The 12,032-nt window shown below is 45.6% G+C and overlaps 1 long non-coding RNA gene across 1 annotated transcript; it reads left to right on the forward strand.

Annotated features, from left to right (window-relative positions):
* Positions 1-3,862: 3,862 nt before the first annotated feature.
* On the forward strand, positions 3,863-6,374 carry LOC144584754 (uncharacterized). Its single transcript, XR_013539186.1, has 2 exons — positions 3,863-3,975; positions 4,498-6,374. It is a non-coding gene; the product is annotated as an uncharacterized LOC144584754 (long non-coding RNA).
* Positions 6,375-12,032: the final 5,658 nt, after the last annotated feature.

Here is a 12,032-nt window from a genome sequence, read left to right on the forward strand (position 1 = left end):
TGGCTGTCCTTCACAAGCAGGCCAAGACCTCTCTCTTCAGATGGCTGTCCCTGAGTGATTGGCTTTCTTTACTTTTTACTTTACTTTTATTCTGATTAAGCGGCTGATCTTGTTAATTGCATTCTTCTTTTGCTGACATGATTGCAAGCTGCCTTGAGTCCCACTTTGGAGAGAAATGCGGGACAATAGCCAGTCGTGAGGTTCCCAAACACTTCCCAAAGGGCTAGAAAGGGTCCTAGGAACCTGGAGGGGGAGAATATGAAGCTTTCAATGAAACTGGGGATTACTATCCCAGGAAGAGGACATCATCATCAGAGTTGCCCTGCGTGCAGTAACGCCAACAGGCCTTCCACCCGCTTCAAATCCTTTTTCAGCCGCATGTGTCGTTGAAGAAATGGGAAAGAGTGCTTAATCAACAATATGTGAGACCGGAAGCAAACAAGAAGGAATAGAAAGCTCCTGATTTTGGGAAGTTCCTGGTTAGAGAGCCGACCAGCCAGCCATACCTTCTTCTGGGATGACTCAGTTCCAGAGCCACGACCATGTATTTTAACCCCTTTCAATATCTTTTCACCCTTCTTTATTTTATTACTCATATAACCCGTCTCTGGCCCACTTCCTCTCTGTTTCACTCTCACAACAAACAGGACAACCTGTAAAAGTGGATGGGCACAAGGTCACCTGCACACCTGGCTAGATGGAGATTTGAACCCAGGACTTTGGAGTCCAACACGTTAACTATTGTATCACACTATCTCTGTGGCCTGTGTGTACTCGAGTGCCGTGAGGCTTCAAAAAGAGTTTGAGGGTTCTGCTTCATCTGCCAGTGGTTTCTTTTTGAGGACGTAGGTCCCTCTAAGTAGGCTTGGTCGCAGGGAGAATACGTTTTTAAAGTGGGCCCTTTGCAAAGCAAAGCAAACTGTGCTGCTTATAGACCGCCCCATTGAGTTTAAAGCACGGTCCAGATGGTTTGCAATTTAAACATTGCATTAAATGATAAATTAACTACTGAACTTAAGATGAAAAGAGGGGAAATAAATTCAAATATTTTTATGCTATTTGGGGTAGATTTGTTGAATTTGTACTAGTGAAAGGAAAGGAGATGTGAGGGACAGTCCAAATGTCACACCTGTCCATCACGCTACAACCCTAATGTGGGAGCCAATGACAGAACAGGAGGGCGGAACCAAGAAAGAGAAGCAAAAAAAAAAAAAAAAAGAAAAGAAGAAAGACAGTTTGAATCAGTTAGGGTGGACAGTTAGGAAAAGTCAGTTAGAGAGTTAGAAAGGAGAAGGAGTGAGGTTTGCTGAGGGAGAGATAGTCAGAAATAGAAAATGAATTCTTACTAAAAAATATACAGTACACTGGTTAAACTGAAAAATAGTAAACAAAAAGTGGTCTCATGTGTCACAAAGTATAATATATCAGTGATTGTGATCTAATGAAAACGAACAAAGACCACCTGAGATTCTGAGTTACCCTTTCATACCCTTTAATAAAATTAATTCTGTTATTGGCAGCAAGTGTGAAAGTAAAGTTCTTTACTGCATGGATAAGAGAAATCCAGAGTCCAACAGGAAAAAGGGGAAGAATTTCCTAAAACTAAAGATGTGACCTTGGAATCCCTATTTCCACATTTTTGTTCAGTTTTATACCAATCAAAGGACAAACATTTGACCTACAAAAATAAACCTGGGGCAGCCTTTCTGTTTTGAGATAGCCTACCAGTGTGGGCAATTTCTGAGGGACCATGAAGAGAATAATAATAATAATAATAATAATAATTATAATAACACCCATGGATGGATCAGATCAAAGGCCTAGAAATTCAAGTCCAGATCCCTGCATGGATCTCTACGCATGCACACTCAGGGAACACACGTTTCCCACCCAAAATCCCAAAATAGTATTCGCTTGTGGGCAAGGCACTGGTCTCTTCCCATGGAAGTTACCTGAGGGATTCATGATCTTCCTGATTATTATTAATGTTTAAAGTTTATGACGAACAGACTGAAATCTAAGAACAGGAATTTTGGAAAATTAATAGCAGAGGCATATTTTGAAAGGGGTTTCCACCATGCCCTCGCACACCCTCCTCAGCTTTTTCACCCCACATATTCTAGGGACAAAGAGGCACCTCTGGCACCCCTTCCCTCCCCCAATGGGGGTGTGTGGTTTTGTTTTCTTCACCACACAGGCTGGCAAAGTGCAATAGGAAAAAGTGGAAGAATTTCCTGAAGCGAAAGGTGTGACCTTGGAATCCCAATTTCCACATTTTTGTTGGGTTTTATACCAACCAAAGGACAAACCTTTGACCTACAAAAATAAACCTGGGGCAGCCTTTCCGTTTCGAGATAGCCCACCAGCCTTTGACTGTGTGGACCACAGCAAACTATGGCAAGTTCTTAAAGAAATGGGAGTGCCTGACCACTTTATCTGTCTCCTGAGAAACCTATATGTGGGACAGGAAGCAACAGTTAGAACTGGTCATGGAACAACTGAGTGGTTCAAAATTGGGAAAGGAGTACGGCAAGGCTGTATATTGTCCCCCAGCTTATTTAACTTATATGCAGAATACATCATGCGGAAGGCTGGACTGGAAGAAACCCAAGCCGGAATTAAGATTGCCGGAAGAAATATCAACAACCTCCGATATGCAGATGATACCACTCTGATGGCAGAAAGTGAGGAGGAATTAAAGAACCTTGTAATGAGAGTGAAAGAGGAGAGTGCAAAAAACGGTCTGAAACTCAACATCAAAAAAACTAAGATCATGGCCACTGGTCCCATCACCTCCTGGGAAATAGAAGGGGAAAATATGGAGGCAGTGTCAAATTTTATCTTCCTGGGCTCCATGATCACTGCAGATGGAGACAGCAGCCCTGAAATTAAAAGGCGCCTTCTTCTTGGGAGGAAAGCGATGACAAATCTGGACAGCATCTTGAAAAGCAGAGACATCACCTTGCCAACAAAAGTCCGAATAGTCAAAGCTATGGTTTTTCCTGTCGTGATGTATGGAAGTGAGAGCTGGACCATAAAGAAAGCAGACCGCCGAAGAATTGATGCCTTTGAATTGTGGTGCTGGAGGAGGCTCTTGAGAATCCCCTGGACTGCAAGGAGAACAAACCTATCCATTCTGAAGGAAATCAATCCTGAGTGCTCACTGGAAGGACAGATCCTGAAGCTGAGGCTCCAGTACTTTGGCCATCTAATGAGAAGAAAAGACTCCCTGGAAAAGACCCTGATGTTGGGAAAGTGTGATGGCAAGAGGAGAAGGGGACGACCGAGGATGAGATGGCTGGACAGTGTCTGCGAAGCAACCAACATGAACCTGACACAACTCCGGGAGGCAGTAGAAGACAGGAGGGCCTGGCGTGCTCTGGTCCATGGGGTCACGAAGAGTCGGACACGACTAAACGACTAAACACACACAGCCTTTCCGTTTCGAGATAGCCCACCAGTGTGGGCAATTTCTGAGGGACCATGAAGAGAAAAATAATAAATGTTATTATAATTATAATAACACCCATGGATGGATCAGATCAAAGGCCCAGAAATTCAAGTCCAGATCCCTGCATATATCTCTACGCATGCACACTCAGGGAACACACCATTCCCACCCAAAATCCCAAAATAGCATTCGCTTGTGGGCAAGGCACTGGTCTCTTCCTGTGGAAGTTACCTGAGGGATTCATGATCTTCCTGATTATTATTAATGTTTAAAGTTCATGACAAACAGACTGAAATCTAAGAACAGGAATTTTGGAAAATTAATAGCAGAGGCATATTTTGAAAGGGGTTTCCACCATGCCCTCGCACACCCTCCTCAGCTTTTTCACCCCACATATTCTAGGGACAAAGAGGCACCTCTGGCACCCCTTCCCTCCCCAATGGGGGTGTGTGGTTTTGTTTTCTTCACCACACAGGCTGGCAAAGTGCAATAGGAAAAAGTGGAAGAATTTCCTGAAGCGAAAGGTGTGACCTTGGAATCCCAATTTCCACATTTTTGTTGGGTTTTATACCAACCAAAGGACAAACCTTTGACCTACAAAATAAACCTTGGGCAGCCTTTCCTTTCGAGATAGCCCACCACTGTGGGCAATTTCTGAGGGACTATGAAGAGAAAAATAGTAATAAAATCGGTTGAATGAAACTGCAAGACTAAAAGCACTTTTCTGAGTGTGAGGCTCAGGAAACAGAGGGCAAAAAGCAGAGGATGGTGCTGTTCGATGTGGGTGTACGCTCAGCCCTAGTGTGAGGGAGGTAACATGATTCCCTTTTCCATCTCAAGCATAACGACATAGAGCTGTGGCACCAGAAGGCAGTTGAAGGTCATCAACTCCCGTTGAGGGGGGAAGATCATGCCCATAGTAGAGAACTTCCATTTTTCATTTCAGGAAGAACTCTCGGTCCTGCCAGTAAACAATAAAAGTCATCTATGGATCTGAGTGCAAACGTTCCTGATCCGTGGCATAAATGGAAATTGAAAGGGCAAAGGAAATGAAAAGCGTTGGTGAAATCATGGTTTTAGACCAATATATCGGTCAGTTACCACCAGAAATTAAACTTTTGGTGAGAAAACTTTTATGGAGGCAGCAGAGTTGACTGACACGTTTTCATTGAGCAATGGAGACGTGGAGACCCATTCTGAGGCAACTGCTGAAATGGAGCAAGAGGGCAGTTTGAAAATAATGTTACCCCAAACTGGGTCCCTGTTCTTTATATCCTGGGGATATGGACCATGAGAGGAGAGAGAGAGAGAGCCCAGCCAGATTCCTGACAAGAAGACCACACACCAACAATTTTTTGGGTTAAGCACTCTTCATGTCACATTTATTGATGAGACACAAGACATAGGATATAAGACAAGAGGCACCAAGAGGCCACTCTTCCATCCTTCCCATTCACACAAGACGCTCTCTCCAGAAGGCCCTCCCCTGATGGGGGGATCAGTCCTCAGAGAGGGTGATGATGGGGGTCCTTCCAGCGCTGTTCTGAAGCCCACCTGTCCTTTCCTAGGTCATCCTTATAGGTCTTCTCCTTGTAGGCTTTGTTAATGGGCTAAACCTGGGCGGGCACAAGCACACGAGGAGGCAGACCCCGGCTTCCTGGGCAGAGACAATCCGTTGCCATGCAGGAATGCTTCCTTTCACGTATACAGTCTGTCCCATCTGCCACAGACTCGGCTTCTGCTAGACTGCTTCCTCTTTCTTAAACTTGCTTTCTCCAGTTTTAGTTATATTTGGACTTCCTGCTCCAGTTCAGTTTCCTCTTGCCTGGGCACAACAACTGCAAAAATACAAACCTTTGCCCACATAGACTACTGCTTAAAGCTGTACGGGGGGGGGCGGTCCTGGAAAATTTAAATGGGCTTTAACGGGCGCACACAAAAACAGCAGTTCTAAGAAAAGGCCTTGGGCATAAAAATGTGGATTTTTTTTTACTTTGAATAGTACAAAGTTTGATAACTTGCTTTCTGGAAGGAGGCAGTTAAAAAGTGGGTGGTGGGGCCAAGCGAACGATGTTTACTGTGACAAGGTTCAGTCAAACGTTTGGACAGTCCCTCATAAATTAAATGAAACGACAATAAAAGAGTATCATTAAACAAATCTTTATTTTTATAACATGGCTTTGATTCTTTAATCATTTCACTAGGCTCACTAAATGATAACTTGTTGGGTAATGACTAGCTAGGCAAGGCATAAATAGAATAAATGAATAAATGAATGAATAAATGAATAAATGAATGAATGAATAAATGAATGAATGAGTAAATAAATAAATAGTCCCATAACATTGTTAACGGCTTTTCATCTAACGAATGCCTCCTTTAAATCTCTTATAGGTACTTTGAATAACTTTGGTTCATAAGTCCCCCGACTCTCTCTCTTCTCTCATCCCTTCCACATCTTTTCTTTCTTCCTTTATTTTGCGTGCTTCTGATTCCTCTTCCTCTTTACCCTTATCTTGACTTTCCCTTTCAGGGGATTGTCTTTCCCTTTTAGACGGTTAAGGGAACGGCACACTCTCCGCCTGCTCTATACTCTGCTCACACTTAGAAACACCGACATAAAGACATCTTGATCAGATGCAACTTGCATAGTGTCTGGTCATCTGTCAGGTGTCGCCATCATTGGAGGAATGGAAGCAGAGGTTAGGCGTCCATTGAGCAGAGCCGTTGGTGCTTGCGCACGGCATTGCAGAGCGCATAATGTGCAGGTGGATGCACTCGATGGGGCAATGGCATAGAAAACTGGAAGGAAAGAAGAAGCAGAGAATGCTCTTCTGCTTCTTTTTCTTCTGCAATTTAGCACAGGCTCCCTTGAGGCAGGACACCATGCGTTTGAAGACGTTGGGGCACTTGTCCGTTCATGCTTTCCCTGGTTTCGTGGAGGTCCCGCGAGCAGGTAGAAAGCTGACCTTTGCTGCTTTGGGAGCAGCCTTGTGGCCTCCGGGCCCTGGGGCAACGCCCTGCGGGGAACGCTGCCCGGCCAGCCAGGGTGTCCTCTCTGGGCCCCGAGGCTTGGGCTTCGTGGTCTGACTCTTTGAGGGTCTGCTCCTGCCCTCAGCCCTTTTGGGCTTGGAGGGCCGGTCTTTGCGCGGCTGCCCCTGGCGTTCGTAAGGCAAGGCACCACTGTATATATATATAAAAAGGAGAACACAGCTGACATAGAGCTTGTCTTTGCTAGTCCTTTTCTTGGAGAGGCTTTTTAGGAAGTTGACGGAGGAAGGTTTCCTTCTAAGTCTGTCTGAACTCCCAGGAGACTTGAGTATTCTGTCAAACCAGCTTCCCCCTTTCTTGGGGAGGAATCAAAAGCCCTTCTTCCTCTTCATTCTCAAAGGACACCGAAGGGGACTCTTTCGTCTTGGAGCGTGACGCCAACATCAGCAAGACACCCAGAGAGTCCTGATTTCGGGGCTCTTCTGCTTCTTCTTCTTCTTCAATTTAGCACAGGCTCCCTTGAGGCAGGACACCATGCGTTTGAAGACGTCAGGGCACTTGTCCGTTTCTGCTTTCCCTGGTTTCGTGGGGGTCCTGCGACCGGGTAGAAAGCTGACTTTTGCGGCTTTGGGAGCAGCCTTGTGGCCTCCGGGCCCTGGGGCAACGCCCTGCGGGGAACGCTGCCCGGCCAGCCAGGGTGTCCTCTCTGGGCCCCGAGGCTCGGGCTTCGTGGTCTGACTCTTTGAGGGTCTGCTCCTGCCCTCGGCCCTTTTGGGCTTGGAGGGCCGGTTTTGCGCGGCTGCCCCTGGCAGGCGTCCTTCCCTGGCATGGGTCCCCCCTCGCTGGTCCCGGCCTCCTCGATCCTCAATTGGAAGCCCAGCCTTATATGGCCCTCCTCTTCCTGCATCGTCAGCTGCGGGTTGATCATCAGGCGAGGGCTGTGCTGCAGGCGACGGGGGGGGCGGGCAGTTCGGGGTGCCTCGGCTGCAGTGCAAGCAGACGGGGTACTCTTCTGAAGGGATGCCTTTGGCAGGAGGAGGAGAAGGAGGAGGAGGCGGCCCAGGGGGGGAGGGGCTCCTGGCCAGCGGCAGACGGAGTTCCAGGGTGGCTCGTTCCTCCTCCCGGGACTCCACAAGGATGCAAGGCCGCCGCATTCTGCACCACCTGTAATTTCCGCAGCAGCCTCAAAGGCAGCCCCACGTAGAGCGCATTACAGTAGTCTAATCTTGAGATTACGAGCGCATGCACCAAAGTGGTGAGCGCTCCAACATCGAGATAGGGCCGCAGCTGGGCTACCCGCCTAAGATGGTAGAAGGCGGTTCGGACCACCGACGCCACCTGGGATTCCATGGTGAGCGCTGGGTCCAGATGGATCCCCAAGCTGCGAACCCCATCCTTAGCAGGAAGGGTCACCCCCCCAAAAAGAGAGGGAGTTTCCCAAGCTCCCGACTTTGGGGGCGCCCACCCTTAGTACCTCTGTCTTGTCCGGGTTCAGCCTCAGCCCGTTCTCCTGCATCCACTGCAGTACGGTCCCCAGGCAGCGCTGAAGGGACAGAACGGCATCTCCTGCGGAAGGTGGAAATGAGATGTAGAGCTGAGTATCATCAGCATACTGATGACACCAAAATATTTTGAGTAAATTAGAAATAAGAAATCCGGGGGGGGGGGGGATGGATGTGGAGGAAAGAAAAGGACTAGCTGATGGCCGCGCTCTGCTTTATGGCAGAGGTGAGATTGGAACCAGGTACTTTCTGATTTTTAGATCAACCCCGTTGCTAAATCCTACCGAGAGGAAGCTCAGCCGGGCATCTTTGCCATTAGGGAAGGAATGACTCCACCAGCCGCTAAATATATGTGGTTTGTTCCAGCAGCCCTTTTTTTAGAGCTAACTGGCTGCTGAGCGTTGTCTTTTTATACTGCATTTTTGCTTTCAATTATGCTTTTACTTTTATTCTGCTTAAGCGGCTGATCTTGTTAATTGCATTCTTCTTTTGCTGACATGATTGCAAGCTGCCTTGAGTCCGACTTTGGAGAGAAATGCGGGACAATAGCCAGTCGTGAGGTTCCCAAACACTTCCCAAAGGGCTAGAAAGATTCCTAGGAACCTGGAGGGGGAGAATATGAAGCTTTCAATGAAACTGAGGATTTCTATCCCAGGAAGAGGACATCATCATCAGAGTTGCCTTGCATGCAGTAACGCCAACAGGCCTTCCACCCGCTTCAAATCCTTTTTCAGCCGCATGTGTCGTTGAAGAAATGGGAAAGAGTGCTTAATCAACAATATGTGAGACCCAAAGCAAACGAGGAGGAATAGAAAGCTCCTGATTTTGGGAAGTTCCTGGTTAGATAGCTGACCAGCCAGCCATACCTTCTTCTGGAATGACTCAGTTCCAGTGCCATGACCATGTATTTTAACCCCTTTCAATATCTTTTCACCCTTCTTTATTTTATTACTCATATAACCCGTCTCTGGCCCACTTCCTCTCTGTTTCACTTTCACAACAAACAGGACAACCTGTAAAAGTGGATGGGCACAAGGTCACCTGCACACCTGGCTAGATGGAGATTTGAACCCACAACTTTGGAGTCCAACACGTTAACTACTGCATCACACTATCTCTGCGGCCTGTGTGTACTCGAGTGCCGTGAGGCTTCAGAAAGAGTTTGATGGTTCTGCTTCATCTGCCAGTGGTTTCTTTTTGAGGACGTAGGTCCCTCTAAGTGGGCTTGGTTGCGGGGAGAATATGTTTTTAAAGTGGGCGCTTTGCAAAGCAAAGCAAACTGTGCTACTTATAGACCGCCCTGTTGAGTTTAAAGCACGGTCCAGATGGTTTGCAATTTAAACATTGCATTAAACGATAAATTAACTACTGAACTTAAGATGAAAAGAGGGGAAATAAATTCAAATATTTTTATGCTATTTGGGGTAGATTTGTTGAATTTGTACTAGTGAAGGGAAAGGAGATGTGAGGGACAGTCCAAATGTCACACCTGTCCATCACGCTACAACCCTGATGTGGGAGCCAATGACAGAAAAGGAGGGCGGAACCAAGAAAGAGAAGAAAAAAAAAAGGAAGACAGTTTGAATCAGTTACTGTGGACAGTTAGGAAAAGTCAGTTAGAGAGTTAGAAAGGAGAAGGAGTGAGGTTTGCTGAGGGAGAGATAGTCAGAAATAGAAAATGAATTCTTACTAAAAAATATACAGTACACTGGTTAAACTGAAAAATAGTAAACAAAAAGTTGTCTCATGTGTCACAAAATATAACATATCAGTGATTGTGATCTAATGAAAACGAACAAAGACCACCTGAGATTCTGAGTTACCCTTTCATACCCTTTAATAAAATTAATTCTGTTATTGGCAGCAAGTGTGAGAGTAAAGTTCTTTACTGCATGGATAAGAGAAATCCAGAGTCCAACAGGAAAAAGGGGAAGAATTTCTTAAAACTAAAGATGTGACCTTGGAATCCCTATTTCCACATTTTTGTTCAGTTTTATACCAAAGGACAAACATTTGACCTACAAAAATAAACCTGGGGCAGCCTTTCTGTTTTGAGATAGCCCACCAGTGTGGGCAATTTCTGAGGGACCATGAAGAGAAAAATAATAATAATTATTATAATTATAATAACACCCATGGATGGATCAGATCAAAGGCCTAGAAATTCAAGTCCAGATCCCTGCATGGCTCTCTACGCATGCACACTCAGGGAACACACGTTTCCCACCCAAAATCCCAAAATAGTATTCGCTTGTGGGCAAGGCACTGGTGTCTTCCTGTGGAAGTTACCTGATGGATTCATGATCTACCTGATTATTATTAATGTTTAAAGTTTATGAGAAACTGACTGAAATCTATGAACAGGAATTTTGGAAAATCAATAGGAGAGGCATATTTTGAATGTGGGGTTTCTTTCCCCCATACCCTCGCACACCCTCCTCAGTTTTTTCACCCCACATATTCTAGGGACGAAGAGGCGCCTCTGGCACCCCTTCCCTCCCCCAATGGGGGTGTGTGGTTTTGTTTTCTTCACCACACAGGCTGGCAAAGTGCAATAGGAAAAAGTGGAAGAATTTCCTGAAGCGAAAGGTGTGACCTTAGAATCCCAATTTCCACATTTTTCTTGGGTTTTATACCAACCAAAGGACAAACCTTTGACCTACAAAAATAAACCTGGGGCAGCCTTTCCATTTTGAGATAGCCTACCAGTGTGGGCAATTTCTGAGGGACCATGAAGAGAAAAATAATAATAATTATTATAATTATAATAACACCCATGGATGGATCAGATCAAAGGCCTAGAAATTCAAGTCCAGATCCCTGCATGGATCTCTACGCATGCACACTCAGGGAACACACGTTTCCCGCCCAAAATCCCAAAATAGTATTTGCTTGTGGGCAAGGCACTGGTCTCTTCCTGTGGAAGTTACCTGAGGGATTCATGATCTACCTGATTATTATTAATGTTTAAAGTTTATGAGAAACTGACTGAAATCTATGAACAGGAATTTTGGAAAATCAATAGGAGAGGCATATTTTGAATGTGGGGTTTCCTTCCCCCATGCCCTCGCACACCCTCCTCAGTTTTTTCACCCCACATATTCTAGGGACGAAGAGGCGCCTCTGGCACCCCTTCCCTCCCCCAATGGGGGTGTGTGGTTTTGTTTTCTTCACCACACAGGCTGGCAAAGTGCAATAGGAAAAAGTGGAAGAATTTCCTGAAGCGAAAGGTGTGACCTTAGAATCCCAATTTCCACATTTTTCTTGGGTTTTATACCAACCAAAGGACAAACCTTTGACCTACAAAAATAAACCTGGGGCAGCCTTTCCATTTTGAGATAGCCCACCAGTGTGGGCAATTTCTGAGGGACCATGAAGAGAAAAATAATAATAATTATTATAATTATAATAACACCCATGGATGGATCAGATCAAAGGCCTAGAAATTCAAGTCCAGATCCCTGCATATATCTCTACGCATGCACACTCAGGGAACACACGTTTCCCGCCCAAAATCCCAAAATAGTATTCGCTTGTGGGCAAGGCACTGGTCTCTTCCTGTGGAAGTTACCTGAGGGATTCATGATCTACCTGATTATTATTAATGTTTAAAGTTTATGAGAAACTGACTGAAATCTATTAACAGGAATTTTGGAAAATCAATAGGAGAGGCATATTTTGAATGTGGGGTTTCTTTCCCCCATGCCCTCGCACACCCTCCTCAGTTTTTTCACCCCACATATTCTAGGGACGAAGAGGCGCCTCTGGCACCCCTTCCCTCCCCCAATGGGGGTTTGTGGTTTTGTTTTCTTCACCACACAGGCTGGAAAAGTGCAATAGGAAAAAGTGGAAGAATTTCCTGAAGCGAAAGGTGTGACCTTGGAATCCCAATTTCCACATTTTTGTTGGGTTTTATACCAACCAAAGGACAAACCTTTGACCTACAAAAATAAACCTGGGGCAGCCTTTCCATTTCGAGATAGCCCACCACTGTGGGCAATTTCTGAGGGACTATGAAGAGAAAAATAGTAATAAAATCGGTTGAATGAAACTGCAAGACTAAAAGCACTTTTCTGAGAATGAGGTTC

The sequence above is a fragment of the Pogona vitticeps genome, chromosome 1 (genome assembly GCF_051106095.1).
Source record: "Pogona vitticeps strain Pit_001003342236 chromosome 1, PviZW2.1, whole genome shotgun sequence".
NCBI classification, from domain to species: domain Eukaryota; kingdom Metazoa; phylum Chordata; class Lepidosauria; order Squamata; family Agamidae; genus Pogona; species Pogona vitticeps.